This window comes from Mirounga leonina, unplaced genomic scaffold (genome assembly GCF_011800145.1).
Source record: "Mirounga leonina isolate KUSES-001 unplaced genomic scaffold, KU_Mleo_1.0 Mir_115, whole genome shotgun sequence".
NCBI lineage: Eukaryota > Metazoa > Chordata > Mammalia > Carnivora > Phocidae > Mirounga > Mirounga leonina.
The window spans coordinates 103,111,852-103,131,363 of record NW_023270268.1 but is presented as its reverse complement, the minus strand read 5'-3'; the positions used below and the strand labels follow the sequence as shown (position 1 = coordinate 103,131,363).

At 34.6% G+C, this 19,512-nt stretch overlaps 1 long non-coding RNA gene across 1 annotated transcript in view; it reads right to left on the bottom strand.

The window, feature by feature from the left end:
- LOC118007135 overlaps positions 1–18,934 on the bottom strand; it is a 37,485-nt gene extending 18,551 nt beyond the window's left edge. Inside the window, exons 1-2 of the long non-coding RNA XR_004678276.1 lie at positions 18,834–18,934; positions 16,616–16,683 (exon numbers count right to left, since the gene is read on the bottom strand). This is a non-coding gene — a long non-coding RNA (uncharacterized LOC118007135). The remainder of the gene's footprint in view (positions 1–16,615; positions 16,684–18,833) is intronic.
- Between the last annotated feature and the right edge of the window lie 578 nt (positions 18,935–19,512).

Sequence of the window (19,512 nt, the reverse complement as noted above, 5' to 3'; positions counted from 1 at the left end):
GATACATCCAGACTGAAAGTGAAGGGATGGAGATCCATCTTCCATGCCAACAAACCTCAAAAGAAAGCTGGGGTAGCAATTCTTATATCAGACAAATTAGATTTTAAGCTAAAGACTGTAGTTAGAGACACAGAAGGACACTATATCATTCTTAAAGGGTCTATCCAACAAGAAGATCTAATAATTGTAAATATCTATGTCCCCAACATGGGAGCAGCCATCTACATAAGCCAACTGTTAACCAAAATAAAGAGTCATATTGATAACAATACTTTAATTGAAGGAGACCTCAATACTCCACTCTCAACAATAGACAGATCATCTAAGCAGAAAATCAACAAAGAAACAAGAGCTTTGAATGACACACTGGACCAGATGGACCTCATAGATATATACAGAACATTCTGCCCTAAAACAACAGAATACTCATTCTTCTTGAGTGCGCATGGAACTTTCTCCAGAATAGACCACATACTAGGTCACAAATCAGTTCACAACCCATACCAAAAGATTGAGATTATTCCCTGCATATTCTCAGACCATTATGCTTTAAAACTGGAACTCAATCACAAGAAAAAAATTGGAAGAAATTCAAACATTTGGAAGCTAAATACCACTCTGCTCAAGAATGTTTGGGTCAACCAGGAAATCAAAGAACTTAAACAATTCATGGAAACCAATGAAAATGAAAACACAGTGGTTCAAAACCTATGGGATACTGCAAAGGTGTCCTAAGGGGGGAATACATAGCCATCCAAGCCTCACTGAAAAAAAAACAGAAAAATCCTGAATTCACCAACTAACTTTACACCTTAAAGAACTACAGAAAAAGCAACAAACGATGCCTACGCCACACATTAGAAGAGAAATAATTAAGATTAGAGCAGAGATCAATGAATTAGAAACCAGAAACACAGTAGATCAGATCAACAAAACTAGAAGCTGGTTCTTTGAAAAAATTAGTAAGATCGATAGACCACTGGCCAGACTTATCCAAAAGATAAGAGAAAGGACCCAAATTAATAAAATTACAAATGAAAGGGGAGAGATCACGACTAACACAAAGGAAATAGAAACAATTATTAGAAATTATTATCAACAACTATATGCCAATAAATTGAGCAACCTGGAAGAAATGGATGCCTTCCTGGAAACCTATAAACTCCCAAGACCGAAACAGGAAGAAATTGACAACCTGAATAGGCCAATAGAGGCAACCCACAGAAGGGGAGAAGATATTTGCAAATGACACTACAGACAAAGCACTGATTTCCAAGATCATAAAGAACTTCTCAAACTCAACACGCAAAAACAAATAATCAAGTCAAAAAATGGGCAGAAGTCATGAACAGACACTTCTCCAAAGAAGACTTACAAATGGTTAACAGACACATGAAAAAATATTCATCATCATTAGCCATCAGGAAAATTCAAATCGAAACATTGAGATACCACCTTCCACCAGTTAGAATGGCAAAAACTGACAAGGCAAGAAACAACAAATGTTGGAGAGGTTGTGGAGAAAGGGGAACACTCTTACACTGTTGGTGGGAATGCAAGTTGGTACAGCCACTTTGGAAAACAGTGTGGAGTGCCTCAAAAAATTAAAAATAGAGCTCCCTTATGACCCAGCAATTGCACTACTGGGTATTTACCCCAAAGACACAGATGTAGTGAAAAGAAGGGCCATATGCACCCAATGTTCATAGCAGCAATGTCTGCAATAGCCAAACTGTGGAAAGAGCTGAGATGCCCTTCAACAGATGAATGGATAAAGAAGATGTGGTCCATATATACAATGGAATATTACTCAGCCATTAGAAAGGATGAATACCCAACTTTTACATGAACATGGATGGGACTGAAGGAGATTATGCCAAGTGAAATAAGTCAAGCAGAGAAAGTCAATTATCATATGGTTTCACTTATTTATGGAACATAAGGAATAGCATAGAGTACATCAGGAGAAGGAAGGGAAAAATTAAGGGGGGAAATCAGAGGGAGAGACGAACCATGAGAGACTATGGACTCTGAGAAACAAACTGAGGGTTTTAGAGGGGAGGGGGGTGGGAGGATGGGTTAGCCCAATGACGGGTATTAAAGAGGGCACATACTGAATGGAGCACTGGGTGTTATACGAATACAATGAATCGTGGATCACTACATCAAAAACTAATGATGTATGGTGACTAACATAATAAAACAAACAAACAAACAAAAAAAACCAAATATGAGTAATGATTCCTGAGTCTGATTTCTGGATCACCAACAAGATCAAGTCTTTGCACCTGAAAGATTAAGTTGCATCTGAGTTTCTGTGAATCGTCAACACAAAAGCCTCCTTTTATGTCTTCCTGACAGCTAGCCAGTCTCCACACATTTCTGGGAACTTAAACTGTCATAAGCACCAGCAGCCTGGATTGAAAAAGAACGTACATAAATCTTTCTACCAACTTGGCAAAAAAAGTTGTTGCAAGGCCTCAAGATAGTCCCAATATGATTACTCTGATCATGACTCAGTTTCCCATTTTAAAATAGAAAATACAACAAATTTCAGTAGGAGTCAATTGTCTTAAGCACAGTATCTGGATTAGACTTCTCTTTTTACAATAAGAGAGATCACCATAAATAGCTAGCATGTGATTGGATCTGTGGTATGACTAAACTTGTGAAAAATTAAATACTTGTGTGTGTGTGTGTGTGAGAGAGAGAAAGAGAGAGATAGAGAGAGAGACAGAGAGTTTTGCTATATTCCTTATCTATCAAAGATATTGGTAAGATTAATGAGAAGCCATCCATAAACTATTTCAAGTTGCATGGGGAGAGATAAGGTGAAAAATATCAATAAAAAAATGCCTTTTGCTTTTCATTAGTCATTTTGTTTTGTTTTGTTCTGTTTTTGTTGTTGTTGTTGCTGTTCCTGATCAGATTACACACAGCTTAAAAAGCCAAGTACAGGAAAGAGAACTTCACATTACTGAAAACTCCTGTATCAAGCCCCATTTATATAGTTTCTCAACTTTATTCTAACAGCAAGTTAAAATAACCTGGTAGTTGGCATTACTGCATTCTTTTTACAGATGAGGAAGCTGGGACAGAAATGGGTTAATTTATTTTCCTGGGATCACATAACTTAATAGTGATGATGATATTAAAATCCAATTTGCTGAACTGGAAAGTCCACATTCTCTTTATTAAGCCAGTGTCCGAACTGACGTAAGAGAATCCAAAATTCAGTATATAATATAGAGAATTGTTCTCTTATACAGGCTCCCATGACAAGATCAAGAATTAGGTTGAAATAAATGTTATTTCTAAATTCTGTTTGTTTCTATTTTGACTCCTGAGTGGAAAACATTATCTATCTTATTGTATAATTTCCAGTCTAGATAATTTAGGGTTACATTAAATGCTGTACTGAATAAAAAATCATTTCATATATAAAGTTTATTTTCTCTACAACTCAATTGTAATTGGTGACAATAATTTATATTTACTTCATGTATTTTTCTTTAGTGCCTAGTCAATTATTATGCTGCCATTGGATTAATAATATTTTTATAACAATTTCTCCAATCTAGCATTTGGCAGTGTAGTGGTTTGAATAGCAGTCCCCAAAGAGATATGTCAAGCCCTAACCCTGGTACCTATGAATATGACTTTTTTTGGAAATAGTGTCTTTGCAGATGTAATTAAGTTAAACATCTTGAAATGAGATCATCCTAGATTTACAGTCAGCCCTATCTGACCGGCATCCTTATTAAAGAAAGAAGAAGATAGGTTACAGAAAGAAGATGACATGAAGGTGGAAACAAGTAGTACAGTGAGGATCTGTAAGCCAAGGGATTCTGAGGATTGTTAGCCTTTACCAGCAGCAAGGAGAAAGACATGGAATAGATTCTCAGAGCCTCCAGAAGAAACCAAACCTGGTGATGTCTTGATTTCAGGCTTCTGGGCTCCTAAACTGTGAGAAAATAAGTTTCTGTTGCTGTAAGCCACTGAGTTTGCGGTTATATGTCATAACAGCTCTAGGGAATGAATACAGGCAGGTTAGCATTTCCTTTTAAGACAGAAAAAAACAATTACCTGAGCTATCTGCCCCAGTTTATTTCAAAGATGGGTCTAAAATGACCTCTCTCTATTCAAATTGGTTATTTCAAATTAGTAGAAGTTTCATAAATGACTCTCCTGTTGAAAAAAGTAAATTTCAGACAAACATAATAAATCTTATGACATAATTATAGGATCTCATGGATCTGAAACCAGAAACTTTCAACAAGGTCAGTGAAAATGCAAGATAATTATGAATAGATTTATAATAAAATCAGGATCTCTAAGTAAATTTCAGAGAAAATTCCCAACATTTGTAATGGTAATATTAGGATATTTACAGTGTTTGAAGTTCTTTGCATTTATTATCTCATTCAGTCCTTACAAGGACCTTGTAAGATAGCACTCATTATCTCTGACATTTTGACAAATAAACTGAAGAAGACAGGTTAAGAAAAATTAGTGCAAAACCATACAACTGAGACATGATGAATCAAAAATTCAAACCTAGGTAGTCTGTTCTTAATCTCAGTTATTTTATTCATTTTATGATATGTGGAATACCTCATTTTTCAAGAAGTGTAAAGTGCAAACACCAGTTACTCAGAAAAATTTCTAAAAAGAATAATTCAAAGATGGAACTTACTCAATGAAGTAATGCCCAAAACATAAAATGCCACATGCATTTTACAGGTATTTGAACTGAAGTAGGGACACAATAGATCTTATAAATAGACTCAAACTAGGTTTATGACTTAAAACATTATTTTTGAAATGTTTTATTTGGCTTTTTGAATTCCATTCCTACTGTGCAAAAGACTGGGAATCTATGTCTAAAAATAGAATCATGAAGTCTTTACACCAAACCCCTTCATTGGCGGTGACTGGCATTTAACCTGCCTCTAATTCTATCCTTTATGTATGATCACTAAAGATGATGGAGGAAGCAGTTATCAGACCAAACTCTAATCTGAAACTGGCTAAGAATGCAGAAATTATCATTGATCACTGAGGTTAATCAGAATGTTACCTATTATATAATAGGTAGTGTTTTACAAAATGGTATGGGGAAGAGAGGGAAGGATAATGGCAATCAGACTTATAAGACTCTAAATTACTGTGCAATGCTGTTAAATTTAAGAACATATGAATTGTCTGGCCTAATCTGCCACCTTCTTGACTCCTTTGTATCTTTATAAATGATAAACCCATAAAAAGTTTGAACTCATGAAATAGTAGTGAAGTGTTGGGTAACTTGAATGCCTTTACAAAGTGTTACATGTAGAATTTAGCAACTTTTTTTTTTTAATTTGAGTATAGTTGGCACATTATGTTCCATTAGTTTCATGTGTACAACACAGTGATTCAACAACTCTACACCTATGTTATGCTCACTCCAAGTGCAGCTGCCATCTGTCACCATGCAATGCTATTGCGGTACTGTTGACTCTAGTCCCTAGGCTGCACCTTTCATCCCCATGACTTACTCATTCCATAACTGGAAGCCTGTATCTCCCACACCCCTTCACCCATTTCACCCATCCCCTCCAGCAACCATCAGTTTGTTCTTTGTATTTATGGGTCTGTTTCTGCTTTTGTTTGTTTATTCATTTGCTTTGTTTTTTAAATTCCACAGATAAGAGAAATCATATGATATTTGTCTTTCTCTGTCTGACTTATTTCACTTAGCATAATACCTTCTGAGTCCATCCATGTTGTTATAACTGATCTTTTAATCTCCTTTCTCTGTAATTTCCCATATTTCCATAAAGCTAAATTTTCTAAAATACAGATCTAATAATGACACTGACTTCTTTTAAATCATTCAGGTTTTCCTATTTACTTATGAGATCACTTTGAAACTCTTTAGAGGAGTAGGTAAGTGTGTTGTGTATGAAATCAAACACAGTGAGTTGGAGTCACAACTCTGCACTTACCAACTGAGTAGCCTTGTGCAAATTATTCGATTTCTCTAAACCTCAATATCTTCATCTGAAACATGGGGGATCCTAATAGTACCTACTGCAGAGGGTTGTAGTTATAATCAATCGAGAAAACATGCTAACTGCTTATCCTAAATACTTGCATAATCAATTCTCAGTTAGTAGTAGTAGTTTTTAATTGTTATTACTATTACACATTATTCACAAACTGGCCTCATCACACCTTTCCAACTAAACTTACTACTCATATTCATCTGCCTTTTTCAAAATAAACCATCTAGTTTTGTACTTCTTTGGTTTGTGTGTTAGCTTTGTCTAAAATTTCTTTCCTCATAACTTTCAGATCATTCTTGATATGGTAAGCCTCTGATGCATTGTTCAAGATCCAATCCAACCATTATTTCCTCTGGGAAAACTTGACCAGGTAGAATTCCTTGCTCCCTGAATTGTGATAGCAGAGCACTTGGAACTATTTCTCTCTGAGCACTTCTCACGCGCTATCACAGACATTTGAGGGAGTCTATTCTTCCTGCTAGACTAAAACTAGGGCTTGGTCATATTCATCCTTTCCAATACCTGGAACATTTGCTAGCACATTGCGTAGTAAGTAAACATGTAGTCAATGAAAGTAAATCAACCAGTCTGTGCTATTCCAAAGTCCATTTTGATACTAGGTTTGGCTCCAATAATGGAGAAGTAGTTTGTATCAGACTAATCCTCCCACTAAGAACAACTATAAGCCCTGAACCAAACATTTGAAAAACACCAACTATTGAAGGCACTAGGAAATGCCCAAAGGCAAGCTCAAAGTGGAAGCCATACAATCTAGAAAGAAGAGAATTACATAGAATGAAGATCTATGTTTACATGTTCTTCCCTGCTGGGGCATTTCCCTATTGTGTGGCTGGGGCGGTCTGAACTCAAACACAGAGCCAAAGTCTTACTGGTTTGAAATCACAGAGGATAGTCTTTAGGACTGCTGGTACAGTTGGAAATTGAAGGGAAAAGTGCCAGAAATGAGGTAGGCTCAGAGGGGAAATTCCTGAAATTTTAAATGTTCACTTAACCTTTAAATTGTACAGGCATAGGATAGATCCCAAGGGCCCAGCAACAGGGAACATTTGTAAAGCTGAAAAAATTTAGCAGCTATTTTAGCTGATATGCACAGCAAAGGAGACAGAGTTTAAAGTTTTAATCTTGTTATGTTAGAAGAGCTTCATAAGCAGTTGGGGCATTCCATTAAAGCTTCAGGACAGTTAAGCCTTAAGGGAAAAGTTATCAGCCCAGGATGAAGAATATCCTTAAGACTAACAGCAAAATCAAAACAAGCCATCTTTCTACATGAAACCATCCATATGAAACTAATCTTTACTCATATAAAACCAATCTTTCATATGTGCAGAATGATCTACTTTTAATTTAATTGTCTGCTAGAGTAAAATCAACGCTCTTCAAAGGAAGATAATAGAACTTACAGTCTACAACATATTATCCACAATGCCCAATATGTGATTAAATATTACTAAACATACTAGGAAATAGGAAAATGTGACCCAGAGTCAAGAGAAAAATAAGTAAATCAAAATAGACCAACAAATGAAAGCAAGCTGCTACAGATTTCACCTATGACTAAACACCTATTTTATTTATTTTAAGGAATATTACTAGAAATAAAGAGGGGCACTTTATAATAATAAAAGGGTCAATCCCATCATGATGATATAATAATCTGAAATTGATTTGCACCTAATCAAAGAGCTTTGAAATACCTATACAAAAATCTGGTAGAACTAAAGGGAGAAATAAACACATCTACAATCTAATTTGAGATTTTATTTTAACACTGTTTCTTATTAACTGATAAAATTACTGTTCAAAAATATCAGTAAAAATACAGAAGATTTAAATAATATCATCAACTATATTAGTCTAGTTGACACTTAGAGAATATTACACCCAACATCTGTGGAATATATATTCTTTTCATGTGTAGATGAAACATTTATCAAGGTAGACCATATGCTAAACTATACTTCCTAATACAGTTCAAAAGAATAAGCTTTCTAGAGCATGTTATGTGATGGTAAGGAAATTCAATCTGAAGTCAATAACCATAAGTTATCTGGAAAAGCTCCAAATATTTAGAAATTAACAACATAATTCTGAATAACCATAGGTTAAAGAAGAAATCCCAAGATAAACTGGAAAGAATTTTAGAATAAAATAAGATTAAAATAGAAAACATTAAATATGTAGGATGTAATTAAAGCAGTACAGAGATGGAAAATTATAGTTTTAAATGCTAATACTAGAAAGGAAGAAAAGTTGAAACCAAAATCCATTTTTATAATCACTATCTTGTAAACATGTTCAACAAAATTTTCTCCTTCTGCTTCAGTAGTACTCTCCAGGATAAATCCTATCTCTAACTGAAACCAGAGTCCTAAGTTTCCTAGCTTCTTCCTGGAGAAATCTCAGTTTTAAGCATAACACTGATAGCGGTCATACTCAAATAATCCTGGAGAAGGGAAGCCACACAGATATTAATCAAAGAGGTTATAAGAACACTCATCTGCACCCCCAACTTCCTCCATACCACCCATATACAATCTTATATATGTGTACATATACACATATATAAATATGTCTTACAAGGTAATAAAGAATAAAACCATGTTTGCCATAGTGGTTAATAATCAAAATCCTATCATGGTTGATATTTCTTGTCTTACATTAGAATATTTCTGTATCACTTGAAATATGAAAGCTCTACCTTCTTCTACTTCTTCTGTAATTGGTACAAGGAAATAAATTTTAGCATGTGGATCTCCTTTTAGTTAGGCAATTGTTATTACTTCCTTATAAAAAGTGTGCCAGATAGTAAAAATGTAATCAAAAATTTAGTCTCAGTTTTTAGGCATATCTTATGTAGGCTCTCCTGTAGTCACAAATGCAGACTGAATTCACTAAACTCACAACAGCATAGCAAAGGAGTGCCAGTTAACCAGAAATCTCAGAGACAGTGGGTGAAAATACTCACTTATTTCAGGTGTTTCCTTGTACAAGTAAAACCAATATTTTTAGTATTTTTATATTTTAAAAAATGGATTGGTTGAGTTATCTATAAAAACAAGTATACCTCTGGAACAAAAAGAAGACATGCATTCATGTCTAAGGAGTCATGACATGTTTTCTAAGTTATGAAAAAAGTTTTCAGTGTTTAAGGAAAAAAATATCCTTATGAATTTAGAGAAAATAAACATATTTTTCATTTGTCACTCGATAGTTGTGCCATAGGATAATCTATAAAATCATGTTTCAGAATGATTTACTTTATCATCACAGAGTGATAAAAATTTAATTTGTAAACCTACCAGGTTTGTTTATTTAGGATATGTGTTTCTTGATCTGTTAGTTTCTTGATGGAGATAGTATTTAAATGTATCCAGGATTACATATTTTTTTATTTTCTTATATGTTCATCTTTGGGCTGGGGGTTTAGATGGTCACCACTGTTCAAGTAATTAATTAACTAAATTTTCTTTGTTATTTCATTCTGACTTCCAGTCTCTAAGTACTACCATCTATATTTCCAGGTCCTTACTACTTGTCATCCAACTTCAATTTTGTCAGTATCTGCAAACTACTGGCCCAACTGTTTCTGCTTTCTTGCCCCTTCAGTGCCCTCACTTCTTACTCGTACAGTTCAGTGATCCATCATGATAATCATACTTTTAGATTTACCTCTCTCTCTCTTGCTCTCTCTCTCACACACACACACACACATGCACACACACACACACACATCCTCCAGTTTCTTCTATCTCCTTTGATTATACCCAAAGAGTACAACTCAAGTTAAACCCAAAGTTTAATAAGTCTGGACCCCAACACATGAATACAGATGAAGAAAACAGAACCTTACTGCTTGGACTCACTTTAAATTCTTGAGCCCAGATTTCAAGGGGGCACTTACTGCTACATAGCCATTATTCTATATTTCATCAGTAAATTTGTTCCCCCCCATCAAGATAACAGTTTAGGGGGACCTGTGTGGCTCAGTTGATTAAGCATCTGCCTTTGGCTCAGGTCATGATCCTGGGGTCCTAGAAACAAGCCCCATATCGGGCTCCCTGCTCAGTAGGGAGCCTGCTTCTCCCTCTGCCTCCACCACTCCCCCCCTGCTTGTGCTCTCTCTCTCTCTCAAATAAATAAATACAATCTTTAAAAAAATTTTAAAAATATAACAATTTATATCAAATCTCCATTTTTTTTCTTTTTCAGCCTAGGATCTTAATTTTTATTCATTGAAGAAAAGCAATTAGAGAAATACTACTTCATTTTTCCACCACCAAATATACAAATATTTTTCTGTATACATATGCTTTTTCCCATATATTTTAATTCAGAGTTTCCCTGGTCCTATATAATACTAACTTCTCCACTTGGACACACGATCCTATAGCTTCTCATTTGCTTAGGACTACATCCCCTCTCTCTTCCGCATCATCAGTGTACTTTTTCTTAAACATATATCCTCCAGCTATCATTCCAACATGTTTATTTTTGTATCAAAGCCCTTTTTTTAAAAAAAATATTTTCTATACACTAAGTAGTAAATCTATCTATCTCTACCATTTACTCCTCAAACTACTCTGATATGGCTTTTTTCCTCCTTCACTGAAATTACCTTAATGATTACTAAATACTTCCTTCTTGTCCAATCCAATGGAAACATATCTATTCTCATTCGAATTTCTGTCACAGGCAACAGTTGATGAATTTCTTCCTCTTTAGGCTTTGAGACTTTATAACCTCCTAACTTTTCTTTCTGACTCTTTGGCTTTTTATTGCATAAAATACCCTTACACGAAATATTGTAGTGTGCAGGCATTGGTTTTGAACCCTGTTCTCTTGTCTATTTTCTTCCTGAATAACTGTATTTCCATGGATTTATATAGCACTATATACTCTGACTCTAAAATTTATATCTCTATTTTGTTCCCCTCAACACCATACTCATACATTCATTCATCTACTTGACCTTTCCACTGTGCTTTATAATAGGCATTGTTGGCTTTTGCTTATCGTCAAGACTCATTGTAAATGTTAACTTCTTATGAAAGTCATTCTGTATAAAATTCTTTCTATCTCATTACAGTACTTTATTTACTAAAAGGGGCTTATCCCAGTTTGAAATAAGCTTATTTATTTATTCTTTCCTTTATTTGCTTATGGTCCTATTCTCTTAATAAAATACAGTCTCCCTGATGGCAAGGTTTTTGTCAATCCTGTTTGCCTCTGTATCTTCAGCACCTAGAAGAGTACTTAACACATAGAAGGAACTCAATACTTTTCAAGGGCACTTAGAAAACACATTCATGAATTGAATTCTAATATTCATCAATACTAGTATTTACCAATTCATCAATTCTAGTGAGAGTTCTATTGATTCATTAAACTGGAATGGTTATAGTAGATTTAAAATAACCTAAGGTTACAACTCACCTGTAAGCATAACATTGCAGCATTTATTAGTATATGCCACTGAGGCTTCAAACTCCTGTCTTTCCATATCTAACATGGTAGCACGGGTTACATTTAGGCATAAGTATAAATGGTGTTCACAGTATTTCTGGATATTTATTTATTTAGGCTACCTTGTTTTGTTTAGGTAATTACATTTTGTAAGTTTTTAGACTCTATTTTTACAGTAAAAGTAATTCTTTTTCATTTATATGCTTCAAACTAAGAGTTTGGATGGGATTAGATGGGATATCCACCAGTCAAGGTGGCTGAAGTAAAAATTAGCTTCTGCAAAGATTTTAAAGAGACCATATATGAAGATGGCATGACAAAAAAAATAATCAGAATTTGATGGCAAATTCATTTCTATTTGAATACATATGATGACAGAGATGACAAACTAAGCAAATGTCACTAAACATATTCCCACAAAAAAAAAATATGACTTGCAGTATGTAGATATATACTTTTCTGTTTAGAGTACCTGGCTTTATGTTACAAATTTAAGACAATACAACGCCATCAAAGATCCTAAAACACAGTTTTCTGTTAAAATGTTAGCTATTTGGTTGCTCTCTTTAGCTTTATAAACTATGTATTTCTGTTAAAATTGATGACTTTGCTATTATTGAAGATTCTGAACAAAATTAAGCATAATCTAAGCAAATGTACTAAATAAGAAATAACAACTAATCCTTCTGTGTGGGCGAGGATGCAGCGTTTGAGGGTTTTTTTTTTTTTTTTTGGTTTGGGTTTTTTGGTTTTTGTTTTTTCATTCACCAGCAGCCTATGTGGCATCCTACAAACAAACTGGTGGATAATTGCACCCTAAAATTTGTGTGGTTATTACTTCCCAAAAGAAGATGAAGGAATATCTGAAAATATCAGATTCAGAAACGATCAGTTACTTGCTGTTTATTTCAAATTCCGTATTTTTCATTTTTATAAATTCTGATTGCATGAATAGAGTCTTTAACATTCTGTAAAATTAACCCATATTTTCCTATTTATATTAACCCATGGAAATCTGTAAGACTATAAACTTTGTATGCAGTTAACCTTTAAACATTCAAAACTCACTGAACACTTATACTAGGGGGGATGGCCTTGAGACTTGAAAGAAGAAAGTTCAGGATATAAATGGAATAGAATATAATCCAGCTTCAATTTTTTTGTTGTTTGTATCTCTACATGAACAACAAAATCCTTATTTCATTGATGTCTCCATTCACATGGGTCAAAATGAGCAGAAAATGTAATACCTTGTACCAAATCCCATTCTATGATTCCATTACTCATTTGGATCATGGGGCATTAAGTGTGGTTTCTGTATATGATAGAATAGTTTCTGAGATGGGTATATCAAATAAAATATTGAGGAAATACAGATTTACAACACATCTAACCTTGTAATCTGAACTCTGCTTATCTTTCTAGTATTATTTTTGCCTTTCTCTGCTTTCACTCAATGCCATACTTTTACTGAAATAATTTTTGTACATGAGCAATGTTCTCTACACATTCTCTGCCATTTTATAGCATACTACCTCTACCTGACGCGCTCCACTCTCAACACACCCCCAACATTCCCCATAATGCACTCTTTCCTGGCTTAGTTACCACTGATTTTCAGCTCAGATGTTGCTTCCTTCTCTGTCCCATTCCCTGCCCAGGGTGGGTCAGTTGTCCCTCAAGATAACACTTGGACACATCTCCTTCATGGCACTAAGCACATATTATTTTAATCTTAGAGTTCTTGTTTCTCCGGATCAGAAGGCAGAGAATGTATCTCATACATTTTTACTCTGAGTCTCAAACCGTTATGTAACTGTGTAATACATGATGATGAGTACACAACAAGAGATTAGTTAATGAATGAGCTCAAATGCATAGGTGAGAGCACAAGCGGTGTCTAGACAAAAGACAGGAATAGTCAATTCACCCAAAAGGAAATAAAATTAGTTAAACATACCTTGTACCTTGTTTACCAAACAAACAGAAGAGGTGAAAATTAAAACAAATTTGTGTTCAGTAACCTATTCAGAGATAAACTATATTAATGGCATTATTCAATGATAGTAATTCTGAGATAAAATGGGATAGTCATAGATTACTAGTGGGAATGTAAATGAGAATTTTTTTTTTAATTATAGTAATGAATGCTGAGAACCATAAGAGTGTTGAAGGCCATTTGACCCACTTTGGGAATTTATCATCATCAAAGGAACCAAAAGAAGGAAAACTTTTATCTCCAAGTCATATCCATAAATTCCAGACACATCTACCCAGATGTCAATTCAACAGCTCTACTAGGGCATTTGGCAGGCACTCAAACTCAACATATTTGAAATTAAACCCATTCCTGCCTGGAAACTTGGCTCCTGGTTATGAGCTAGAGAACATTCTTTTTTAGTTAACAGAACAACCATTCACTGAATTGTTGATATGGGAAATCTGGGAAATATCTTTTAATCCCTCCTCTCTACTTCACTTGGCTCATCCAATTAAATATAAAGCCCTTATCCACTTTACCAACTCCAGTTCCTTCTTTCTGTCACCTCTCTTACTACCTTATGCGAGGGGGGGGGGGGGGGTGTCTCGCATCCCTAACTTGAATTGCTTCTCTTGCATCCACTCTTAGCCAATCACTTTTGCACAGTTCAAACCAATTCTTCTAAAATACAAATCTTGTATTGTCACTGTCCTGCATATATCTTTCCGGTATTTTCTTATTGTTATTGCTCATTGCTCCTTAACTTGGTTTAAGAGGTCAACTGTTATACACTACAGGGCTCTCCTTTACTCTAGAGAACTCAGGTTCTCTAGTTCTGAGACCTTGCACTTGATTTACCTCCTCTGCTTGGAAGGGTCTTCCCATCTGCTTTCTCCTTCACCTGGCTGCTTCCTACTCATCCATTGGGTTTAGGCTTAGTTGTTATATCCTCTGGAAAACCTTAGCAAACAATATTCCTATCACCATGTATTTTTCTTCAGACAACCTTTGTGACAACAAATAAATTTGTTAATTAATAACAAACTAACTCCTGGCCTACTGGACTCTAGGAAGGCTGACATTATTTCTATCTTGCCTGCCACCATATCCTTAATGCCTAGTACACAGGAAATATTTATATAATAAATAAATAATGCAGTCACCAAAAAATTAGTTTTAAAAAAGAGGGATCAGACTAACAAAAACAAAAACAATCACACCCAATGCTGGAAATGATACAGATAAATGGGTAATCATATATTTTTGGGAGAAATGTGAATTGCTACAAACTTTCAGGTTAAGTAAACTAGCAATGTACCTGAAATTTTAATTTTACTTATTTTTTTCCTCCAAGTTTTTTTTTAAAGATTTCATTTATTTATTTGACACAGAGAGAGAGAGAGAGACAGCAAGAGAGGAGACACAAGCAGGGTGGGTGGGAGAGGGAGAAGCAGACTCTCCACTGAGCAGGGAGCCCAATGCGGGGCTCAATGGGATCATGACCTGAGCCGAAGGCAGATGCTTAATGACTGAGCCACCCAGGCACCCCCCTCCAAGTTTTTATTTAAATTCCAGTTAATTAACATACAGTATAATATTAGTTTCAGATGTAGAATTTAGTGATTCATCACTTCCATGCAACACCCTGTGCTCAATACATAAGCACACTCCTTAATCCACCTATTTAACTGATCCCCCCACCCACCTCCTCTCTGGTAACCATCAGTTTGTTCTCTATAGTTAAGAGTTTCTTGATTTTGTTTTGTCTTGTTTTGTTTAAATCTTGCCATTTGCAACTATGTGGATGGAGCTAGAGTATTATGCTAAGCAAAATAAGTCAGTCAAAGACAAATACCATATGATTTCACTCATACGTGGAATTTAAGAAACAAGACAAATGAACATAGGGTGTACTAGAATCTTTTAAAAAATTTTCATCTTCCTTGGAGCAGTAATCTTAGTTTTGGAAATCTATCTGCAAATATAAAAGTTTCTGTATATAAGGAACTATATACCCTGTAGGTAACCTCTTTTATTAGTTTCTGTTATAAATGCCCAGCCTTTCTTTATGTAAAAACAAACTAATAGGAATATATATATTCTTATGTGTTCTACAAAAGTTAGCAATATACACTAAACTTACCTTTAAAAAAAAAAAAGGTTTAATTAGACTTTATTGGCAAAATCCTCATTACAAAACAAAAGCTATCTTTCCATATTGAAAAATTTCCTTAACTGATTTTTAACTGGAACCGGTTGCTTCTCTATCCTAAAATCTTTTTTTTTTTCTTTCTTTCTTTTTCATTTTGGTCAAATTGAAAGCTTGCTTGACTGCTTTTTTTCCTGCTGTGCTTAAGAACAAAAGCACAAAAAAATGATCAATATGGCAATCAAGATAATTCAATAAAACAATTTTTCATATGTTTGCCACCAGGGAATGCCACACAGACCACCACTACAGGACAACAGAGGAGGAAACTCTAAGGCCATCTTTGAGTTAATTTGCCAGTTTTAATGTTTCTTTAGAAAAATTTGGTCCTTTGGTTCAGATACACAGTTCATAGTGCCATCAATTGAAGCTGTGCACAGATATACAGGGAGAAAATGTCTCCTTTCAGGTTAACTTGGTTTCAAACTCACAATGTGAATTCTCTATTTGAAATGTAGCTAGTTTCATCTAGTCTAAATTGGGGGTATGTATCATTGTCTCTTTTCACTTCAGGCCAGTACTGGAAATGAGATGTTTCATTTCAGTGCATTTTTTCCAATTGAAATTGTGTAAATAAATAGATTGGGGAAGACTTAATGAAATCATCAATAGCCCAGAGCCATCTATTGGCCCCGTGCTAAGCATTTGGCATAATCAACTGTCTAAGAGATTGAAAGTCCTAGGTACCGGGATTTAAGGTTATCATGAGCTCAGAGAAAGGGGGTCTACGAAAGGGTTGGCATAGTATCTTCATATACATGGGTTAAGTCAAATGAAGGCATAAGTGATCCAGGGCATTTTAACCAATAAAAAGAAACTATACGGATAATTCAAATATTAAAATTCATATTTTAACAGTAAAGAAAAACTAGATTAGAATTCAAGAGAACTTACTTTTCCTTCTGGTTTTCTTAACTCGTTGCCATTAGATAAGCCATATGATTTCTCTATGCCTTAGTTTCCTGGCAGGAAAAAAAAGAAAAAAAAAACATGGTTCAAAAAGGACTCTTTTACTCACATTAAGGATTGCAGACACAACAAAGAAAGTAACAAAAAATGGAGCTGACCACTTCATCCTTGCATCAACTGGAAGAGTACTGCATTTTTCTACTGCATCTTACATTTGCATTTGAAAGAGTCCTGTGGCTATAAAATGTTTGAACAATTAGTAGTTTGGAAGAGGATTTCTAAAGTGAACTCCAGCTCTGATGATTGCACAGGTATTTTAGATAAGATATGTAATTCTCAATTCTAATCATTAGTAACCTCTGTAAACATATCTTCAGTGACACAAGGATTTTCCTTGGCACTGATTTACAAAGGAGAGGGACAGCCCTAAAAAGGAATGAAGGAAGGGAAGAGAGTGGAGATAGATCACAAGGTATATCACCTTGTTAGCAGAGAAAATCAACATGAGCATTTGTATGCATTCTATTGAAAAAATTCTCATTTTATGACATTTTGACAAGGTAAAGAAAACTGGAATAATATTGTACCTCATTTACTCAACTTCCAACTTATTTGATGGGAAATATTTTTTAAAACAACCTAATCCTAATCCTTAACTGGAATCTTGAAAATAATGTTCTCCCCAAGTATTCAGTTTTTATTATGAAATATTTTATAAAAGAAATGAGACACTTTAGGAACACAATAATTCATGTCTAAAATTCCCATTCATTCTCACATATTCTGAATACCTAAAATGATGTAGTAGAGTCCTTCCTGCTTGGCTACTTTGATTGCTCTTCTCAGTGATGGCAAAAGGTCATATTGCTTTATAAGGGCAAACACATAAGCACAAATAATTGTGTTTTGCTGCAAATAATTAAAGATGGCAAAACTATTAATTTGTTTAACCAAGTCAATCAAACATTAGGCGATATTACAAGATCAACTGGAAGGGAAGTTGTGTTTCTGGGTGCATGCACCCAGAAAGGTTCCACATTATCTTATGAGGAAAAGCTAATTTCCATTTTATCAATTCCCCAAGATAAATGTGGGTGGGCAAAAGAGGGCCTTTTAGAAAAATCATGTAAGACTGTTGAATCACAAACCTGTACCTCTGAAACAAATAATACATTATATGTTTAAAAAAAAAAAAAGAAGGAGATAGTAGGAAGGGAAAAATGAAGGGGGGGAATTGGAGGGGGAGATGAACCATGAGAGACTATGGACTCTGAGAAACAAACTGAGGGTTCTAGAGGGGAGGGGGGTGGGAGGATGGGTTAGCCTGGTGATGGGTATTAAAGAGGGCACGTTGTGCATGGAGCACTGGGTGTTGTATGCAAACAATGAATCATGGAACACTACATCAAAAACTAATGATGTAATGTATGGTGATTAACATAACATAATAAAAAAAAAGAATTAAAAAAAAAAAGAAAAAAAGAAAAATCCCTAAATGGAACAGACTACAGGACTCTCTGAATCTTGAACAGCTAATTAAGGAAACATGTTAAGGCAAATGAAACTCTTAATTATTTAAGGTTATTAAAAGTTAGACATAGTAAACTAAACAACATATAAAATATGATTTCAGTTAGGTATGGGGAAGAAAAATAAAGTATCTTCCTGAAGGCAAAGAGGTACAGTCAGACCAAATTACCTAATAGTATTTCCCATCTAGTTGCCCAGTGCAGATGCCATTTTCTAGTTCTCAAGAGCTACATTTTGTCTTCTTGGAGTCAGAAGATTGTGACTATCTTTTGTGGTTTTTGTTGCCCATTTAGAAATGGTACATCTCACCTTAGCTGAGCAATCAGAAAGTCACCTAATTAAGTAAGAGATTTTAAGTATTGCAACACACCAATAGATTAATATCATAAACTTTCAGAATATTTCAAAAGTTAGATTTGAACCAAGGGAGAACAGCTAGAAAATAAAAACCAAAGCCATAATCACATCAAATGCACTGGTGTAAATCTACCTATGGGGTTACCATTCTCTCTTCTGGATATGTTTCAAGTATTTTATATTTTGAGATGGTTGGAGGTTTATTTCAAAAGAGAATTTGATTACTGATTAAAAAGTTAACAAACTAGTCTCACATATGACTCTATAATATTCTTCTGCTTAACCACTAAACTTGCTTTCTTTTCCTCCCACTCACCTTATCCCACATAAGATCCACAAATTCCAAGTTAGAATCACAGTTCTCTGATATGCTCCCAAAGTGACAGAAAAGGATTTTCCTTCCCTTAGTTGAGTCAGTCTCTAAGGCAGATGGCTAATTCATTGCACCTGTAACCAATTAGCCATTCAAAACAACTGATTCTTCACAGTAAATTGTTGCCTTGCCAATCTGAGAAGCAGGTGCATATTCAATGGCTAAATAATCCAAATACAAAATTCTTTTAGATTAATGTGCAGAAAAATATGACCAGTTATAATAATTCCATTCTAAATTAAGAATTTAATTATTTCAGGTTTTGAATCACAGCTTTGAGAATTTTGTGTTTTTCATTCTGATATTTGGCTACCAAATTAAGCAGATGTTTTTTCAATGAAAATTAACTTTCTTTTTCAAAGAAGACTTTGAATTTTATTTTTCTTCTTTCTTAAAACAATGAATTTTGATTACAATATATGTATTGAAACATATTACATTATATAATAATACATTTAAATCACCTGCTTCAAAACAGTTACCTTTATATGGAAGATTTCACTTCCAGCCTAGGCACCCTATCTAACTCCATGGAACTGGGTACAACATAGCCACTCTTGTGTGTTATACAATGAGAATCTCTGTGGATTATTCTCTCACTACAGTGCCAACGTTACAGACT